The sequence below is a fragment of the Nematolebias whitei genome, chromosome 8 (genome assembly GCF_014905685.2).
Source record: "Nematolebias whitei isolate Nwh7 chromosome 8, NemWhi1, whole genome shotgun sequence".
NCBI lineage: Eukaryota > Metazoa > Chordata > Actinopteri > Cyprinodontiformes > Rivulidae > Nematolebias > Nematolebias whitei.
In genome coordinates this window covers 23138946-23158144 of record NC_056505.1, presented here as the reverse complement: position 1 = coordinate 23158144, position 19199 = coordinate 23138946, and positions in this window count along the sequence as shown.

The following is a 19199-nucleotide window of genomic DNA, read 5'->3' as shown; positions in this document are numbered from 1 at the left end:
CACCTGCATCCAGCTGTACTGAATATTGATATGAAGTACCACTAAAAAGTAAGTAAAGGTGTTGCCAGGACACAATTTGTCTTGAAAATAGTCAGCATGGAGGAACTGTCCATTTTTCTCTCCATTTGTATTTGTTAAGGCTTATGGCAGTGCTGTATGTATTGCCGTGATCGATTTGTTTGAGGCTTCCTGGCCATGTTGCAGCAGGCAGCTCTGAGATGTCAGTTATTAGTCCAGTCTGAGCTCAGTCATGTACTCTGCTGGTACAACAACCCTCTGACCAGTGTAGGGTCCAGTATTTAAAATATTAACTAGAAGGTTGTTGAAAGTGGTAGTGAGGGATGATACAAGTGTGATGCTTAGTCCTCCTTATAACGCTTGTTAAGGACATCAAGTTGGTTTGACAGTTATTAACAAGTAGATTCACTGATTTACACTTTTACTCATCAAAAATGAAACACTGCTGTGGAATTTGTTCAATTACAGGGATTTCTGTACCATAATCAATGAGTATGAATCAAATGAGAAAGAGGCCAAATTTGTTTTTAAAACTGCATTTAAAAGTAAAAAAAACCATAATTCTAGTTTATCTAAAACTAAAATGATGTTCTTAGACAGAAGATTTCATTTAGGTGTTGGCCTGCAAAGGAATTTAGATAATTCACTTTGGAATTTGGAACTGTGGCAACAACACCACCAGCCTGATCAAGAAAGCTCATCAGAGACTCTACTTCCTCAGACGGCTGAAGCAAATTGGTCTGGGAAGCTCAGTCCTCACCTCCTTCTGCAGGTGTGCAGTGGAGAGCATCCTGTGCTCGAGCATCAACATGTGTCATGGAGGCTGCACAGCTGCAGAAAGAAAAACTCTGCAGAGAGTGGTGAAGGCTGCACAGAATCTGTTGGAGTCAGTCTCCCCACCATCACAGACATTTACACCTCCAGATGCAGGAAGACGGCCACCTGCATCATGAAGGACCCCACTCACCCAGCACACACACTTTTTGCCCCGCTCACCTCAAGAAGAAGGAGGTTAAGGGGCATTAAGTTTAAAACCACTAGACTGAGGAACAGCTTCTACCCTGACACTTTTAGACTCATGAATCTCTAACCAGGATAATCACTGTGACAAAGCACGTCATGTTGCTGCTGATCTGTTTCATGTTGCTGCTGATCTGTTTCATGTTGCTATGTTCATTCATGCTCATCTGCTCACAGAGACTCATGTTCATGCTGCTGTTCAGTGTATTGTTTTTACTGTTTTTATGCTATTAGTGCTTAGTGTATATTTAGTTGATGGTTTTCTTAGTTCATATTTTAGATCTTATTACTGTTTTTCTTTTACATTTTATTGTTGAATGTAACTGGGATCCTGTGTACATAATTTCGCTCCACCACATGTACCACATGTGGTGCGGATGACAATAAAGAATATCTGAATCTGAATCTGAGTTGCAGGTCAGGGAGAGTTAGTAATTCTGCCAGATTGTCAGGTTATTTTAATAAAACTGCATGTGAGAAAGAAATGTTTATCAACTTCTACAAGCTTAAACATTTATTACCAGATAGTGTGTCTCATTGCCCAGGTGCAGGAGTCATAGTGCCTTATGATGGTACAGCTGAAACAGATGTGCCTTTCCAGGACCAGGAGTCAAGGCGTGCAGGTGTAATGTACCTGGCCAACATGCCAGAGGGTGGCTTGGACCATGGAGTCAACAGAAGGTCAGTTGAGATCAACCGCTTGTCTGAAGGGTCACTCGGGAGTATAATAGTGGTGGAGTTGCGGCAGATGTGAAGTTCTTCAGCTGATGAAGTACGAGTCAGGCAACGCACAAGCTGGGCTGATTTCAAGATACAAAAACGTATTTCTCTGCTTAAGCTTCTTTAAATATTTATCTTTTGTTCTCTGTGTGCTTGGCTTACAAAAAATATAAACACTAAGCAAAAATGTTTTAATTAGATTATCAAGTATTAAAACTACAAAGTTTAGTAACACACTGGGACACTCAGATTGTTATTGCTGCCAACCACTGGGGTTTGTTGGGGGTTTTCTCTGTCTCTGTTCAAAGACTCTTCACTTCTGAGTACAGCGATGTAGTGAACCTAACCTGAAGTAATAAGCCTAAGGTCGAAACACTTTACCTTAAGAACTGACCAGATGGACAGAGACTGTTATTTCATTGATCTGCATCCAGAAATACAGTTTGAGCCATCTGGAGACTTTCTTTCTTGAATTAATCAAGCAGAAAAGACAATCCTCTATGATCATTACTATTTTACAAATGTTTGATAATCAAATTGTGTTAGTTCACTCAATGCTTACAGGTTGAAGAGAACTACTCATTTTTATTTTACATAAACAGTAAGTAATGATTTTTATTCCTCATTCAAAGAAGAAATCAGGTTAATATGCATTTCTTGATTTTCTGTCTTCAATGAGCAAGTTTTGTAAGTATGTTAAAGGTCAAGTCTCGGTCAACTAAAATGTTTACTGAGAAGAAATGTCATGTTTAAACTTTTTCAGAGGATAATAGGAGTTTGACTCCACGAAGTCTGGTGTTTCTCCAATAATCTTTTCTGTCTGTTAAGCAATCTCATTCTCTGCCCTTGACTTTTGATAACATCTTACGTCACAAAACACACCTCTATTCTGGTCCATCCACGAATCAGAAAGCTCTAAATTGACCCGGAAGTCAACTCATTTAAAATGTGGCAACTTCCCGGTTCTTGCCAGAGTGCTGAAGAGTCTGATGTCGGAAGTCTGATAGAGAGTGCTAAGGAGATGAAAGGAGTTCAGAGTTCTTGGATGCAAACGCATTCAGGATGATCCAGAGACGTTTTGGGATTATAACTTCTGTTTGAATAACCTCGCACGACTCTCGAAGGATTTCAGCTGCTCTCAACGGAGACGCTGAAAGAGTCAAAGGAGGATCCTATACCGACGCTGACCTATCATCAACCAGGTAACAGTCCACTTCGACCAAGCGTACCGTCGCAAGCTGAGATCTGAAGGAGCGTGCACGTTTCTGGTCAAACAGATTAATTCCCTCACAAATCTCTCTGTAAGATAAATCTCCATTTCCACCTTAAACTCTCCTTTCTCTTAAAATCAGTACAGATATTTTAGAAATATCTGAAGCAAAGTCCTCGATCACCGCCGTGTGATTGAAGTCCATTATCTGTGAAACTTGTCTGTTATTATTTTCATATTTTGCCAAATTAATGTAAATGCTTGATGTTAAACTTTGATTCTGAAAATAAATGACCGCATTCATTTGATGGGTCAAAGATAATAACGTCTCTCGTTCGCATTTCTGTTAAACTCAACGCACGACATTTACACAGTCAGAAAGATGAGGAACTCGTGAAAAAGTATGAATATATCCCTATATGACATACTACAGCGATGTTAATTAAAGGAGTTAATTTTGTGAACTCGTTTGTCTCTGTGGCCCTATGATGGATGTGCAACCTGTCCAGTGTGTAACTCGCCTCTCCCACAGGGACTGCTAAAGATGGGCACTAGCTCCCCCACAACCTGAACAAGAGAAGCTGGGATAGAAAATAAATGGCTGGATGGATGTAATAAGGTTAGAGACGAGTCTCCGGAATTGAAGTACACAGGTTAGGATGATAAGATGCACGTAGAAACAAAATAAAATACTGGGTGTCTTACCAAAAGAGGATGAGTACTCATGAAACTATTAACACAGAAACATAAAAAGAAGCAAAACATATTGACCATCTGCGTTTTTGTCCATGCAATTAGAATCATTCATTCAGACATTTTTTTCCCCATACCCAAACTGTCCTGTTTAGGGTCATAACTAATTTAATCCCATTTCAGCTTTTGAAAACCAGAGGAAGGGAAAATCCTGGACAGGTGCTCAGTCCATCAAAGGATCAACACAGAAACACACAATGCAAACAGTCATACACACACACACACAGTCACTGGTAAGGAAAAACAGGAATCAGCAATGAACATGTCTGTTTTGGAACAGTGAGAGGAAGTATTCTCAGAGTACTCTAAAAAAGAGGGAAGAGGGCCACCTGCATCATGAAGGACCCCACTCACCCAGCACACACACTTTTTGCCCCGCTCCTCTCAGGAAGGAGGTTAAGGAGCATTAAAGTGTAGAACCACTAGACTGAGGAACAGCTTCTACCCTGAGGCTGTTAGACTCATGAATCTCTAACCAGAATAATCACTGTGAAAAAAAAATCACGTCATGTTGCTGCTGATCTGTTTCATGCTGCAGTGTTCAGTCGTGCTCAGCTGCTCACACAGACTCGTGTTCGTGCTGCTGTTCGGCGTATTGTTTTTATACTACTAGTGCTTAGTGTGTTTTTAGTTAACATTTTACTTAGGTCATATCTTAGATCGAATTACTGTTTTTCTTTTACACACATTTTAATGCTTTTGTTGGATTCAAGTGGGACCCTGTGTACACAATTTCGTTCCACCACATGTACCACATGTGGTTTGAATGACAACTAAAGAACCTTGAATCCTTGAAACCTTGAAAACCAACGACAAAGCCACCTCTAACCATTGTAAAGTGAATAAAGAGACTGACGTAACAGCCTCCCCAATATGGTGATCGGCTGCACTTTTAAAAGCAGGAAAGAAATCACCTCTGGCACTTGACTGATGACATGGACTGGGATGTGTCCAACCAGCCATGATGGCAGGTGGGACAGAGGAGGAGGAATAGAGTAGGAATGCTGGGCTAGTACGAGCCTTTGTAAGGTTTGTATATACCAATTTACATACAGAAAAACAGTCTTGTTCATTTGAAGTCAGACAGGTAATGAGAGAAAAGACAGGAAACAGAAAATCTGTGAGCAGTTATGTGGTATGCACACTAATCACTCAGCTATCACTTCTGCACTACGTTTTAATTCTGATGCTCCAGGTGCTCCGGTCTACCGATAAGGCAAAGCTCATAATCCATAAAGGTGTGTGGAGGGAAATACTTCTGTTTAGCATTCAGGGATCAGCCTTTGGCAAATTATACTGAACACTTGCATTTCATATTGATTATTCCTATGTAATCACAAATGGATATTAACAGAGTGTGAACTGATATATGCAAAGCATACATCGTTTTAATTCCATCTTTCTTTGAATCTGTCATTTGAATTTCTACACCATGCAAAAAGCCACTGTGAAACAAACAACTTTTTAAATGCAGACATTAAAAAATGATACATTCAGTCAGTGTGAGGGTTTTTGAAACTGCCACACAAGTGCATCCGTATTGTAAAGAAGATAAAAGGGAAACCATTTTGTGCTTAAGTAGTGGTTTGGGAAGCCCATTCCTGCATTACAGAAACATTTAAGTGGACCGCAGTTTTGACAGTGATTCAAAGCCTTTTGATTTGTTCCAAAAATAACAGAACAGAGATACAACTTGAGTACTGTAATCTGCAACACAACTCACTTCATTCTGAAATAAGCAAGTCTTTTGTTGCTTTGAGGAAACAAAGCACATTTTTATATTACACTTCAGTTCTCATTTACTTTAAATCCAATTCATACAACCATTACAGAAAATTCTTACATGGGGTTATAACTGCTCTATGATTATCATTATCCAATTTGCTCTTATCCAGATTTCCTCCTAATGAACATTTTGGGTTTATAAAGTCACATTTTTAAACTGGATTAGCCTTAACCACTTTAGCAAGGTCCAAACAGGACATACAAAAAACAGATAAGAATAAGGGCAGTTTGCTTCCAGTCCAGCTGACTTGTCATGGCCTAATTTAGTCTCTGAAATATAGAATTAAACTCTGCTACTGCCTGAAGCCGTTTGCTGGAACCACTGCTACCTGAGTGGAGGAGAAAGACCCAAACACAAGCCAAGTAGATGAGAGGCAGGCAGGTGGTGAATAGTGATCCCATTCACATCTCAAAACCAAGACTTCTACATGAGATGCTCATTTTCTGTAAGAAATCTGACTGCACCACTCATCTTTCATTGCCTAATGGTAACATTATTGTATGCATCTTCCCTGATTCCTAGCATAGACCTTAACATAGATTTTACCAGTACCACTGGTTAAAGAAAATAAAATAAAATCCTGGCTCAGATTGGATCTGGCTCTCAGCATGTGCCCATAAGAGTTGGTTCATTCATAAATGACACATTACTGGTAATAAATAAGGGGCTGTTTGGTAGCTAGCTATCTTAGGTGAGTTGGAAGTTGATTGAACTCCCATGACAAGAACATCCTAAATTACCAAAAATGCAGAGCAAACAAAACCATAATGAACACAAGATGAACTGGTCAAACCAAAGCTGGACACAAAAAATAACAACAAGGATCGGGCAGACAACAGCTGAAAGTCTAAACATATTTAAATTCACTCAAAGGGTAAGACTGGCATAAAATAATGATCAGACTAAGAAAACATAGCAAGGAAAATAAATGGTAATATGCACTAAAAATGTAAATGACAACAGAAAAAGAGCAAACTTTTTTTAAAATTAATCATTCAAAGTCATTCATGCGGCATTAATCCATGCAGATTTTCAACATATTGACTGTTGCTACAGTTAATATTTTTTACAAAATGAAAAGGAAACCACACACAGACGCATAAACTAACATGTCCAGTGATAAAAATATGGTATATTAAAAAAAACAACAACTAATAAACAAAAAATAAAAAAAATACACGCTTAAAACTCAAATCTTCAGTGGCTTTTAGTTAGTTCGTGCCTACGAACTTGAAGGTTTTCCGTGAGATGCTTGAACACTTCAGCTGTCAGCTGGCCTCACAGCTGCTGCTACACTGGATGAGCCCCACTTGTCTCTTTCTGGAGCTTTGATTGGTATTTACAAGACAATTTCTTCAGATTCAATACCCACTGAATAGCATGAACAAGCATTTCAGCTGTGACCTGGCCGAACAGCAAATCTCAACACATGGACATGCTAGACTCTCATCTCTGTCCAGGCAAATTATAGCTCTTGGAGGCTATGACATGGAAAAATTGCTTGAAAAATTGTTCCAGGGTCATTCCAAAGGAGGGAGAGAGATGAGACTCTGAGGAGATCATGGGTAAAATTGAGGCAGAGGCACAGAGATGATTCTATTTTTGGCCCTTTTTTTGTCTTTTCATTTCAGTGCTTGACTATAATTTTGACTTTTTTTGTTACTTCCAGTGGATTTTTCATGCGAAAGAAAAGAGGGGGCAGTAAATTAGCTGTTGGAGAAATTCGCCCAGGGAATAATAGTGCCTAACGACAGAATAAAGGCTAAAAATACTTCTCCTGCGGAGCGACTGCATTTTGTACAAAGACATTACCAAAACATTCAATGAATCTTTGTTCAGAATAATAGATGTGAATAAAACTGTGTTTAAAACTGTGACAATAAACAAAATAATGACTATGGATCATACAAGGAAATACATTTTTTTTTTAAATCTTTCCTTTCTTAATTCATTTTTATTATTCTCCCCTGGGGCATTTGTGTACAATCTGTTATCTTAAAAAAAAAAAAAATCCTTTGAAAAAATAATTAATTGGTAAAGTTTGTGAATTAGTCAGGCTTGTCTAAAAAAAAAAAAGAACGACATCTGCAGATTAATGGGCAACTGAGGTTTTTGCACTTCGACTGTGCAAATTATTGTATTAATGTGTTGTTAAACTTTTTCAATAATACCATAATCTTTATGCAAGTTACCAGCATCAATAAAGTATTACAAATGTTTTCCAGGGTAAAGAGGAATACACAGAAACTCATATGCACATAATGGGAATAAAGTTTTATTTTAAACCATCAAAAACTAAAACAACTGCTTTTAATACAAATGTATTGATTTTATAATAATGTGCATGTGTGTGTATTTTGGTGGGTTTTATTTTTGTTAATTGTCTTTCCATTTAACTTTTTTTTTCTTTGCAGCTTTACAAAATGTCATGAAACACATTCAAATAAGTAAATGAAGTGCTAATAGGACACACACACACACACACATATGATATTTAAATATATATATATAAATATTATAATAATTAATATATATATATATTTCAATAATCTCTATACACTACACATACACATATTCTAGTGTTTATTACAACTGCACATCTCATACTTTATACACACGAATGAACAAAACACACAGGTGGCAGACTACTTTCATTAGTGTTCACTAATTGATGCTGTCTTCTAGAAGATACTTGTTTTACATTTGTTGATTACAACAAGAACAATAAATTACGATCTCATTGCTATTCAAATTCTAAAGGGGAATTAATAACTAAATGAAACATTTCAATTATTATTGCAATTTGTTTGCTAGCTGATACTGATAGGACCATTGAAAGGCCTTCAATAGCAGACTGACATCAGCATGGTTCACAGCATTGGATTAATTTTTGCTTGGATGCTGTTTTAATTTAACAGGACGGTAAGTTTACTTTAAACAAGATGCATTGTATTAAATGTAATACCTTTGTAATGGTTGTATTGTGTGTAAAATAAGAAACTAAAAATATATGTGTTTTACCGCCAAACTTCATGCTCAATAATCCAGGCATAAAATCCAACAATGATCAGTGGATGCTTTCTTTCTTTTTAGCTGACACATTCCGACCTTCATCCAAAGGACTTCTTCAATCCGAGGAGCCACCAACAAACACAGTTGATTCCCACAAACAGCATTTTCAATAGTGGAAAACTGTCTATAGCAACATAGCAAACTGTTTTTTTACCCACCATTTAATATGCTGTTTGTGGGAATCAGTTGTGTTTGTTGGTGGCTCCTCAGATTGAAGAAGTCCTTTGGATAAAGGATGAAACCATTGTTGAATATATAAGCATTTTAGTTTTGTTGTCAAAATAAACTATTTAAATTCAGTCCATTATTTTGTGCTTTTTTTAAATTAAGCAACAATAGTGGAAAAAAAGATACAAACAAAAATAAAAGCACTGGCTCTAAAACATGTCTTCTATTTTCTCCTCTTTTTTTCTTTATTAGATGTTTATTTTTGGAATGGGCAAGGGAGAGTAATTTTAATTTTGCAACGCACAAGATTTTACTTAATCCTACACACTGTTTTGAGCTCATTAAAAAGTCAAGTGACTCACTAAACGTGAGATTTCCTAAGAAGCAGTTTGCAAACAAATGAAACAAAGTCATAATGAGCTGCTCCAAACATGCACAACACTCAGCTGTTGCTCAGTTAATAAGTAAACCCTACAGGTGCCAAAAATATTCAGTTAATGTACATTCTGATTTTATAACATGGTTTGGATGTTCATTATATGCTGAATACATGCCATATTATGATTTTATGTACTGGTAATAATGTTGTTGTATGTTTTGCTGCATTCCTGAACAGGGCTATGAAATGAGTTTTAATTTCAATGAGACTTCTACCTGGTTAACTTAAAAAAACAAACAAACAAACAAACAAACAAACAAACACAAACAAACAAACAAAAAACTACCATTTACTTTATCAGAGCCATTAAACAAATAATAAATGTCCTATTTTTAGCAATATTAGAACAGTATGATAAAAAAATGTTAGTACAAGGCGATCTTATTTGATAAAATAAAATAGCTACCTTGGACAAAAGTGCAAAAGGTAAATTTATTGCAAAACAGTCAACAGCAAAAAAAATCAAAGCGTCCTATGTAATTACTGGTCAAATTTCAGCTTTAAACCTGCGTCATACAAATACAAACCTGTCACAAAATCATTTCTACTCATTTGAAATCAAAATAATTACATCCAAGGGGAAAGCTATTGTAGCTGTTGACATTGATCTGTCAAGTAAAAAAATACATAAAGTTGTTTAATCCATCAGATCTTACAACTTTTTTTCATATATTTACAGTATTAATAATTGATGCATTTTATAAAGCAGAGTTTACAAAAGGTAGAAAGAAGTATGGCTTATCACTGAACTAAACAAAAAGTGCAGGACATCGGCTAATCTCTCAGCTATGATGTTTCCACACCTGACTCGTTAAAGGATCCGCATGCAGCCGTTTTATTTTGGGCTTGAAAGTAATTTCTGATACCAGTTAGATTTTATTTGTTCTTATTTCATTTTTGTTTACTCGTTAATAACATCTCAATAGAAATCAAGTCAAGTCAGAAGCATTGCTTGGTTTGGTTTATAAAACAGTTATAGTCAGGGCTTACACATTACGTTTATATCAATACAAATTTTAACATAAAGTTGGTTGATGAAGAAATTTGTAAAGAGGATTTGTTAAACATCCTTTGCCATTTATATGCTTTTATTAGATGTATGCATGCATTTTTATGTTTATTTTTTTATTAAAAAAAGCTGATACAATTATATTAAAAGCTTTAGGTCAAAAATGTTAAAAACAAGTACTGCAAAAAAAAAAACCATCAACGCCATGACTACAGCAGCTTCTGCTCTTTAGAAAATTAAAATACGTTTTAACGTTCACTTTATATCTTTCTGAATTCTAATGCTTCTTTATTTTCGTGTGTGTGTGTGTGTGTGTGTGTGTGTGTGTGGGGGGGGGGGGGGGGGTGTATGAAATGTATCCTGGGAGTTGACTTATCCAGCAGAAGCCTGGTCCATTCAGATGGAACCCTGAGGTCTGTGGTGATGGACTACCAATCTCCTCCTCTGGTTATTCCTCCATTTGCGATAAGCTGCAACATTTGTTGTCACTAGGCTCTAAGATGCCACTGTGAGCACAGATGGATTTTAGATGGTTTGTAAGAAGCTTGACGATTGTGTGCGGCCAATCTCAGAGAGAAGACATAAATGTCATAAGTCAAGACAGAGGTTATTGACTGAGGGAGTGTGAGCTGCTGGATACTTGTGTGAGGTAAACCAGTCAGTAAAACTATTAATTGTAGTTTGCTTATCTTTCTAATTTATTTGTGATTGTTAAAATAACATATTTTAAATTATGTTCTGCTAAATGGCTTTTAACAATAAACTTTTTTCATTTCATAAAGCAATATCATTGACAATCATACACGATTTGCTGCAGGTATGGGCTATCTGCAGAGACATATTGATTTCTGGCAGCTACATTTATCATCGGTATTCATGCCTAAGATATTGATGAAATGTATCCTCCTCTGCTGAAAAGGTTTGCGTTGAAAATATCATTTTTATGAAGGTCAGGATCGTTTTTTTCTTTTTCTTTTTTACAGAAACAGACACCCTTTACATATTTGTTTATTGTACTTTACAAGTGAGAAATGAATAGACCCAAGTAATGACATTTCAACTTTTTTTTTTTTTTCTCTTTGGTTGTCTCATAATTTGAAACTGATAAATGATCTTGACTTTTAATAGAGTACAAATGGGGTCAAAAAGGAACTTGAACATCATTAACTATTGTCACAATTAGATTGTCAAACATAGTTTTCTAAATGATAAATGATGCTGTTATTTACTTAGACAAGACATGACTACAAAATATTATTGGATGGCAGAATAATTACGAGCGATGATGACATCAAGGCGCTGGTGAAGGAGAACACAAGAGATCATGGTACTGAAAAAAGCCATGACAACCAATATTTGACAATTTTTATATGAAAAACAAATGAGGGAAACACTAGGTTTTTTATATATATATATAATCACATTATGGATATTGTATATGAATCTATTATTAGTCTGAAGTATTTGCATGTATAACTAATACAGCAGTATCTACTGTTTATGTTCTACTTTAAGATGCTATGAATTAAAATATCACGCTGGCAGTTTAGCAACATCACCTTGCTTTATGATTTTTTTGACTCATGAAAAACTCAAACTACTTTGTATTAAATGTGTTCATTAGTTCTAGATATGGAAACGTATTGACATGTTGCATAAAATCCGATCAATCTTTTTTCAGTACTCAACACGTGTGTAAAGACTTAATCTCATGAACATAAAACATCTTCTGTACATTTCTTTTTTTTTTTTTTTTTTTTTTTTTTTTTTTCTGTACATTTCTTCAAGGGAAAAAGAAACTGGAAATCAGATATTAGATGTTTCAAAGACAATTAAGCTGAATTTTTTTTAAATATTAGTGGGTTGGACTCATTTGTGAAAGTTATAACAATAAAAAGTACACGTATTCATTTTTAAAGTATGTGTAGCTCTGAGAATATATACAATTTTTTTTTTATAAGTTTCATGATCTTACCTGGCTGAAAATCTAACTAATTTGATGTACGCAGTTTATTCAGTCTTTTTGTGCACTAATATCTGATTATAATTTTTGTAAAATGCATTTTTTTACAAGAATATATATTTTATTTAGCTTTGACCCGTTTCATGTCTGTTCATTTATAGCATTCCTGTAAAAAAAAAACAAATACTTAAAAACAGATTTACTGCAGGCATTACCCTTTTTTGTCTCCGTTCTAGATACAAACATGCATTCCCCTCATTAGAGCAACACAATTACATTTCTCAAAACAGACGATTTTGTGGGTCGGTAAAATTAAATGGGATTGCAGTGGATTATGTAGAAAAAAAAGGAATAAAATGCATTATGCACAGATTACAGTAAACCACATAATCTGTTTGTCCAAAATGGGTTTTGTTCATTGCAAGCCACAATCCACCCATTCCTCTGGAAATATGTTTCAGTGATGTCATATCAAACTGCAATTGTTTGGGCAAATATTACCTTTTTTAGTAAACCTGAAAAAATATTTTATACTATAATGCACTATATTTTATAGTAACATATATATATATATATATATATATATATACCAAGAGAAATATTTGAGAACCGGTTCTTTTTTACAAACTTGACCTAGAACCTGATCTAATTGTTGGAGCAAACAACTTGCATATGTTTATAGATCTACATAGGTTATTACCGGACTATTTAAGTCATAGAGCTTTATTTTCCTAAAGTGTAAACTTGCGACAGACATTTTTAACACTGACAATCTGTTAAAAACTTTTGCTAAGGCTATGTTGGCAGTCGAGAGCCAAGCTGACCTATAAAGTTTGACCAGAATTGCCACTGATAGCTGCTGCTGCTGTTTCTTTCGAGCCAGCTACTGTTATAATGTGTGATAGGCTCAGCATGACTAGGTTAAAAACAACAACGCCTCCAGCAATTCTGATTAATTATTGAAACATTCTCTGTAGCTAAGCTTCCTAATTGCTGTCTGTCATCCTCATACACTGCCGTAAGCAGGGACAGCCAGACATCACAACTTTCTATCAGGATTTCATTTTTATTTCTGACACTAACGTGGGAACAAAAAACACTGAAAGGTGGCCCCTGTGGACACATAATAGCTGTTAAGAAATGTGTCTGGACACATTTCTCAGCTTCACCAGACTTCCTACAGCAACTCAGAAATACATTATCACTATTTCTTACAGGGGGATGCTTTGCTGATGGACCACTTGTGCAGGTTTTGAACATTTTGTGTTTATTTTTTTTAACACTTTACACATTAAGTGAAAATAAATTGTAAGTGCAATAAGCTTAACTAATTTTATATTTATGGTAGCATTGTGTAGTAAGTGCTGTAGTCTCACAGCACAAAGGTCACAGGTTAGCTTCTTGGTCTTTCTGTGTGGAGTCTGCATTTTCTCCCCATGTTTCCTGTTTTTATTTCGGATACTCTGGTTTCCTCCCACAGTTCAAAAACATGCATGTTAGGCTGACTGGTAACTCTAAATTGTCCATAGGTGTTAAGGAATGTGTGAATGACAACAAACAAGGTAAAATGGTGTCATCTGGACTAGAGCTGGACAATAATTCAACATTGATATATGTCGCAAAATACTTTTATTCAATAACGATGATATGAGTTTTAAGCACATTTTTGATATTTTGATAGGATTACAACGTTTCACTGACGCATTTCTTTTTCTGTTCGGGTTGAAGCGGCTGCTTCGGTTTCAACCAGGACAGAAAAAGGTGCGACACAACTGCGTAAGTGCGTGGTGACGAAGATGTTACGCAGAGCTCGAGTCCAGAAGGAGACAGCGTTAGCAGGCTAGGCTTATCTCCAAAGCTCGTTAAGTATTCACTTCAAAATGAGTGCCCATGACCGTCAGAATGTGACTGAACAAGCTTTCACAAGCGAAGAGAAAGCAGATGACATAACTGTAGAGAGGAAAGACTAATTCGGCGGTGTGGAAGTGGTTCGGCTAATTGAGATCAGTTTATCGGATCTTAAATAGCAGTGTGTGCAGCAAAATGTGACGGAGAGTCATTCTAACTAGCAGTGGGAACACAACTAAATTGTTCCACTCGATAGTCAGAAGATGAAGCACAATAAAAATTTGAGCCAACGCGTCCCTGAAACAACACCCCCAGCTGTATCAAAAGAGAAACACACGCAGCAAACGTCTGCAGCATGGGTTATGTTATGACAGGGGTGGGTGGGCAAACTTTTGGACTCGCAGGCCACGTTGAGTTCTAAAATTTGAGCGAAGGGCCGGGCCAGGAACAGATGGATGCAATGTTTGTGTGATGTTACACCCCAACGCAATAACAGCCGCCGGGACACTATTAATTATGGACAATTCCACCTTCTGCACCACAGTTATGGTGTTTAAAGTTAAAACTATCAATATATGTCATTATTGATGAGAAGATGACGTGGAACTCTCATGTAAATTACTTGAGAATAAAAATAGCAAAATAAAGTAAGAGTTTTTGAATGACTAGGCTTTATTGATATTGTATAATGTAATGATTGTTCCATATTTAATCTGTTGGGAAAAAAACAATTACAAACCCTATTTTTATGTTATAAAAAAGAGCTATAAGAATTATTAGTAGAAAGTGCTATGGACACCCAACAAATATATAATTTCATAATTTATTTGTTCAACCTTTATCAATTGAAATTATTAAAATTTTATAATTTGATTGAATATAGTATTGTTCAAGTCATGTATAAAGCTCATAAAAAATATTACCCCCCAAATATTCAATTAAAATTTGTTAAAGAGAGTCATTACAACCTTAAGGGAATGGGAATGTTTGTAAAACCTCCATTTAGAACTAGTCTGAAGGAGCGTTGCGTTATAATTCAGGGACTAGGATTGTGGAATTGCCTCTATCTCCACAACAATTTCTAAAACAAATTATATGTTTAAAAAAAATGATTAAGTTAAAATTGTTAGGAAAGTATGATACCATGTGAAGAATGCCTGATATTTTTGGTTTCCGCTTTGGGGTTCAAGCCTGAGTTGTTTGTAGATATTTTATTTATTTATTTATTTATTTTTAATAAATGGACAGATATTCTTATTCCTTCTGCACCCTTTTCATTCATTGTTTTTTGTTGATGAATTTTTTTTATTTAATTTAGTTTCTCTTAAATTAATTAATACATTTAAAAGAAATTGACAAAGTTGAGAGTTTTATGTTTATTTGACAGTGATTTCAACATTTTTTGAAGGCTATATACAAATAATGGGTGCACGTTAATTTATTTGTACAGTTTGTGCAGTTTTTCTGAGGCTTTTATATTGTTTATATTGATATCGAATTATATCATTATCGACTGAAATTAAGAAATATGGTGATAAAAGTGTTGGCCATATCGTCCAGCCCTTATGTGGACCAGTTTAAGTAAGAAACGTTTCATCCCCGATCCAGAGGACTTCCTCAGTCTGTGGCCTGCCAACCAGATCTGTCCCATAGGTAGCCATAACTGCTGTGTTTCAAGCCAACTTCCTGTTGGAATCTCAAGAGTTGACTTTTAACATGTGCAAAACAATCAGTCATCATGTGCAACAATCAAATGTTTTAGGCCAGATGGCCAACTTGCTACTCACAGAAACACAGAGAGAGTGAATGATTGTTCATCTTGTTTGTTTCTATGTGTCCCTGTGATGGACTGGAGACTTGTCCAGGAGGTCCCCCGCCTCTTGCACAGTGACTGCTGGATGTGAGCACCAGTGATCCCCATGACCCGAAAAGGAAGAAGTGGGTAAAGAATGGATGGATGGATGGACCATGCTTTTTTTTTTACTTGTTTAACATTTTGTAATTATTAACAATGCAAGTTCCCTATTTTGTATGTTTATGTTTGCTAACATAAAGTGATGCTGCAATACCTCAGGAAGAAGACCCCCCCCCCCCCCCCAAAACAAAAAAAAAAAAACAAAATATTAGTCTCTACAGATTCAGATTAGTTTTGTATAGATCTAGTAGAGTGATGTGTAGATGGATAAATGAGGGCACATATTGTAATGTAAAGTGCTTTGAGTATCTTGACTAGATATAAAGGTGCTATATATGTACAGTCCATTTACCATTTTATAAATGCTGACATGGAATGGCGATGTTTTTAAATCAATGAACAGAGATAGAAAAGTTAACATCTTTGCTGACATTCAACAAAATATCACAATAAAGAAGACACATTTCAAAAACGAGGGGTTTTAATTGAGGAAAAAAAGTTTAAAGTTCACAGGCCTCTCAGAAGACAAAAACTTTCTGTAGAAAAATACCATTAACAGTGTGTTACCTTTCACTATGGTCACGGGTTCAAGGAGGTGTAGGGTTCTGGCAACATGATGATGGGTAATCTAACATGACAACATTGTCATGTAGGAGGGCACAGGCCCTTACCATTGAAGTGCCACTCCATTCTGCTCCATTACTACACACCAAAGGGAACAACTGTTATTTGTGAATGTTCTCATCAAGAATACTCAGATGGACTAAAGCACATGAAAGTCAGGGGTTGAAGAGAAAAAAAGCACAAACTAGGAAATATGATCAGAACTGTTCAGCAAAATGTCTCAACAAGGACTTAGAACTTTTGAAAGTTTTATTATTACAGTATTGGTTTGCCTTATTGCCTGTATTTAAACAGCCAAATATGATCCAAGTGCATCTGATCATAAGTGCAGAAGTAAAAGTCATAGTCAGTAAAGCCAGTTCCTATGATTGAACTTTAAAGGACAAAACAAAAAAGGGAAACAAGCGTGTCCTTATTTTAAGATTAATGCAATGTTATAGGGAGAATAAAATCACTCATTCAAATAACCTTGCTTAAAATAGAAAAGAGCTTCATTAATCTTGATGTCAGTCCCAAGGATAAATGGGAGAAGTAATTAGAGCTAATAGGAACTTCATTTTCTATTCTTTTTTTATTTATTTTTTTATAAACCTATTATTCACCGTGCATCCACATTGGAAAAATAAAGATGACTGTATAACATTAAAACTGTCTGTGGACTATATGATAAGAGGTTCTAGATTAAAGTGCATTCAAGAGACATTTGTTTGCACATTTCTATGTTGGTCAGTATCAACATATTATTTGCTCAGCATAATTATTCAAAATAATACTACAATCTGACTCATGTTATTTGGTGTATGTGTATTTTATTAAAGTATATTAATACTATGGGAATCCAAACGCTCAAGCGCATGAATATTTTATTAACATTCCAAGAAAAGCTATAACAAGGAAGAATACAAATGTATAAGGTCTCCAAAAGTGAAATATACCAATAAATCAGCAACTATCCAGTGACATTAACTGTATCTGTGCAGCATGAAAAGACTGGAAAAGGCAATAATATAAGCACTGTCCATGGAAGTTGTTTATGCACAATAATTTCCTTTTAAGTTTTCATGAAACACTAAAGTGTTATATATGACATTTAAAAGTACAGTGTTAGAATGTGCTGGTAACAGTTTAAATGGGATCTGATGCATGATTGCACAAACACAACAGTTACAGGTATTTATTATAACACTTTAGCAAAGTGGTTTGTAAAATAATGGCTTTAATAAGAGGTTTAAACTTTCTGTTTTCAAGTTAAGTAGGCAGAGAGGTCCATAAATTGGGGAGCTAAAATGACCAGATCTCCTTTAGTCACAAAAAGTTAGCCTGAAATGGTTAATGGGACGATATCTGTGGATCTCTATGGCTGTAAGCATCTGTCCATTTAAGATCAATAAATCTGGAACATATGTAGGGGAGAAGCCATTCAAAGCATTGAAAGTGAGCAAATATCTATCTATATATATATATATATATACATACATCAATATGAAATCTAACAAGAAGCCGATGCAAAGAGGAAAGCAGATGGGTAACGTTACTGTATTTTGTCCTGGTAATCAATATAACTGCACTGCTTTAAAGTAACTGGAGAGAATAAAGAAAGCCCTGGTTAAAATCTGAATGTAGAGGATATTATTTTCATCATCATCATTTTTATTATTATTATGAACCATGCTCAATATTCCAGGTAGAACACTCAAACAAGGCTAAGTCAGGTCTGGTTTTTCTTTGTTGAAATGTTTAATATTTTATCCAAAAGACCTTCACTCTGAGGAGATGTAAGAAAACAGTCTTATAAGCAGCACCTTCTCAAAGAGGATCAGTGCTTTGCAAAGCAGCCATTGGCCAAAAAAAAAGGATGACCCAGAACAGAAGAGCAACATCATCAAGCCAGAGCTCTGTCATTTTCACTCATCTGCAGGCCATGTCCAATTTCCCCACTCTTATATTGCTATTGCTGTTCTCGTGAGTATCACTCAACCTTCTCTGAATAGCAAGCAGCCATCAGGGCACTAATGATCAGTTGTTAAGCTGATGGTCCTCCTTTTGCATGTGTACAAACTGGTTGATCCACAGTGAGAAGGTCCTATTTATATGACTGTTTGTTGCAGCTCCACAGACTGAAGAAGTCTTTTGGATATAAAACCAAAACATTTCAACAAAGAAGAATCCATCCAGAGGACCTGACTCAATTTGTTTTAGTATTATTATTATCCATCCATCTATTATATTTTACTCGCTTATTCCTTTTTGGGTCATGGACATCACTAGTGCCCATGTCCAGCAGTCACTGTGCGAGAGGCGGTGTACACCATGGACAAGTCTCCAGTTCATCACAGGGACACATAGAGACAAACAAGACAAACAACCATTCACTCTCTCACTCACACCTAAAGACAATTTAGAGTTACCAATCAGCCTAACATGCATGTTTTTGGTCTGTGGGAGGAAACCACAGTACATAGAGAAAACCCACACATGCACAGACAGAACATGCAAACACCACACAGAAAAGCTCCCGGACCAGAAATTGAACTGGGGCGACCTGCATGCTGAGTGGCAACTGCTCCACCATGCTGCTATTATTATTTTTATTATTATTTGTTGTTGTTGTTGTTGTTGTTGTTGTTGTTGTTGTTGTTGTTGTTGTTGTTGTT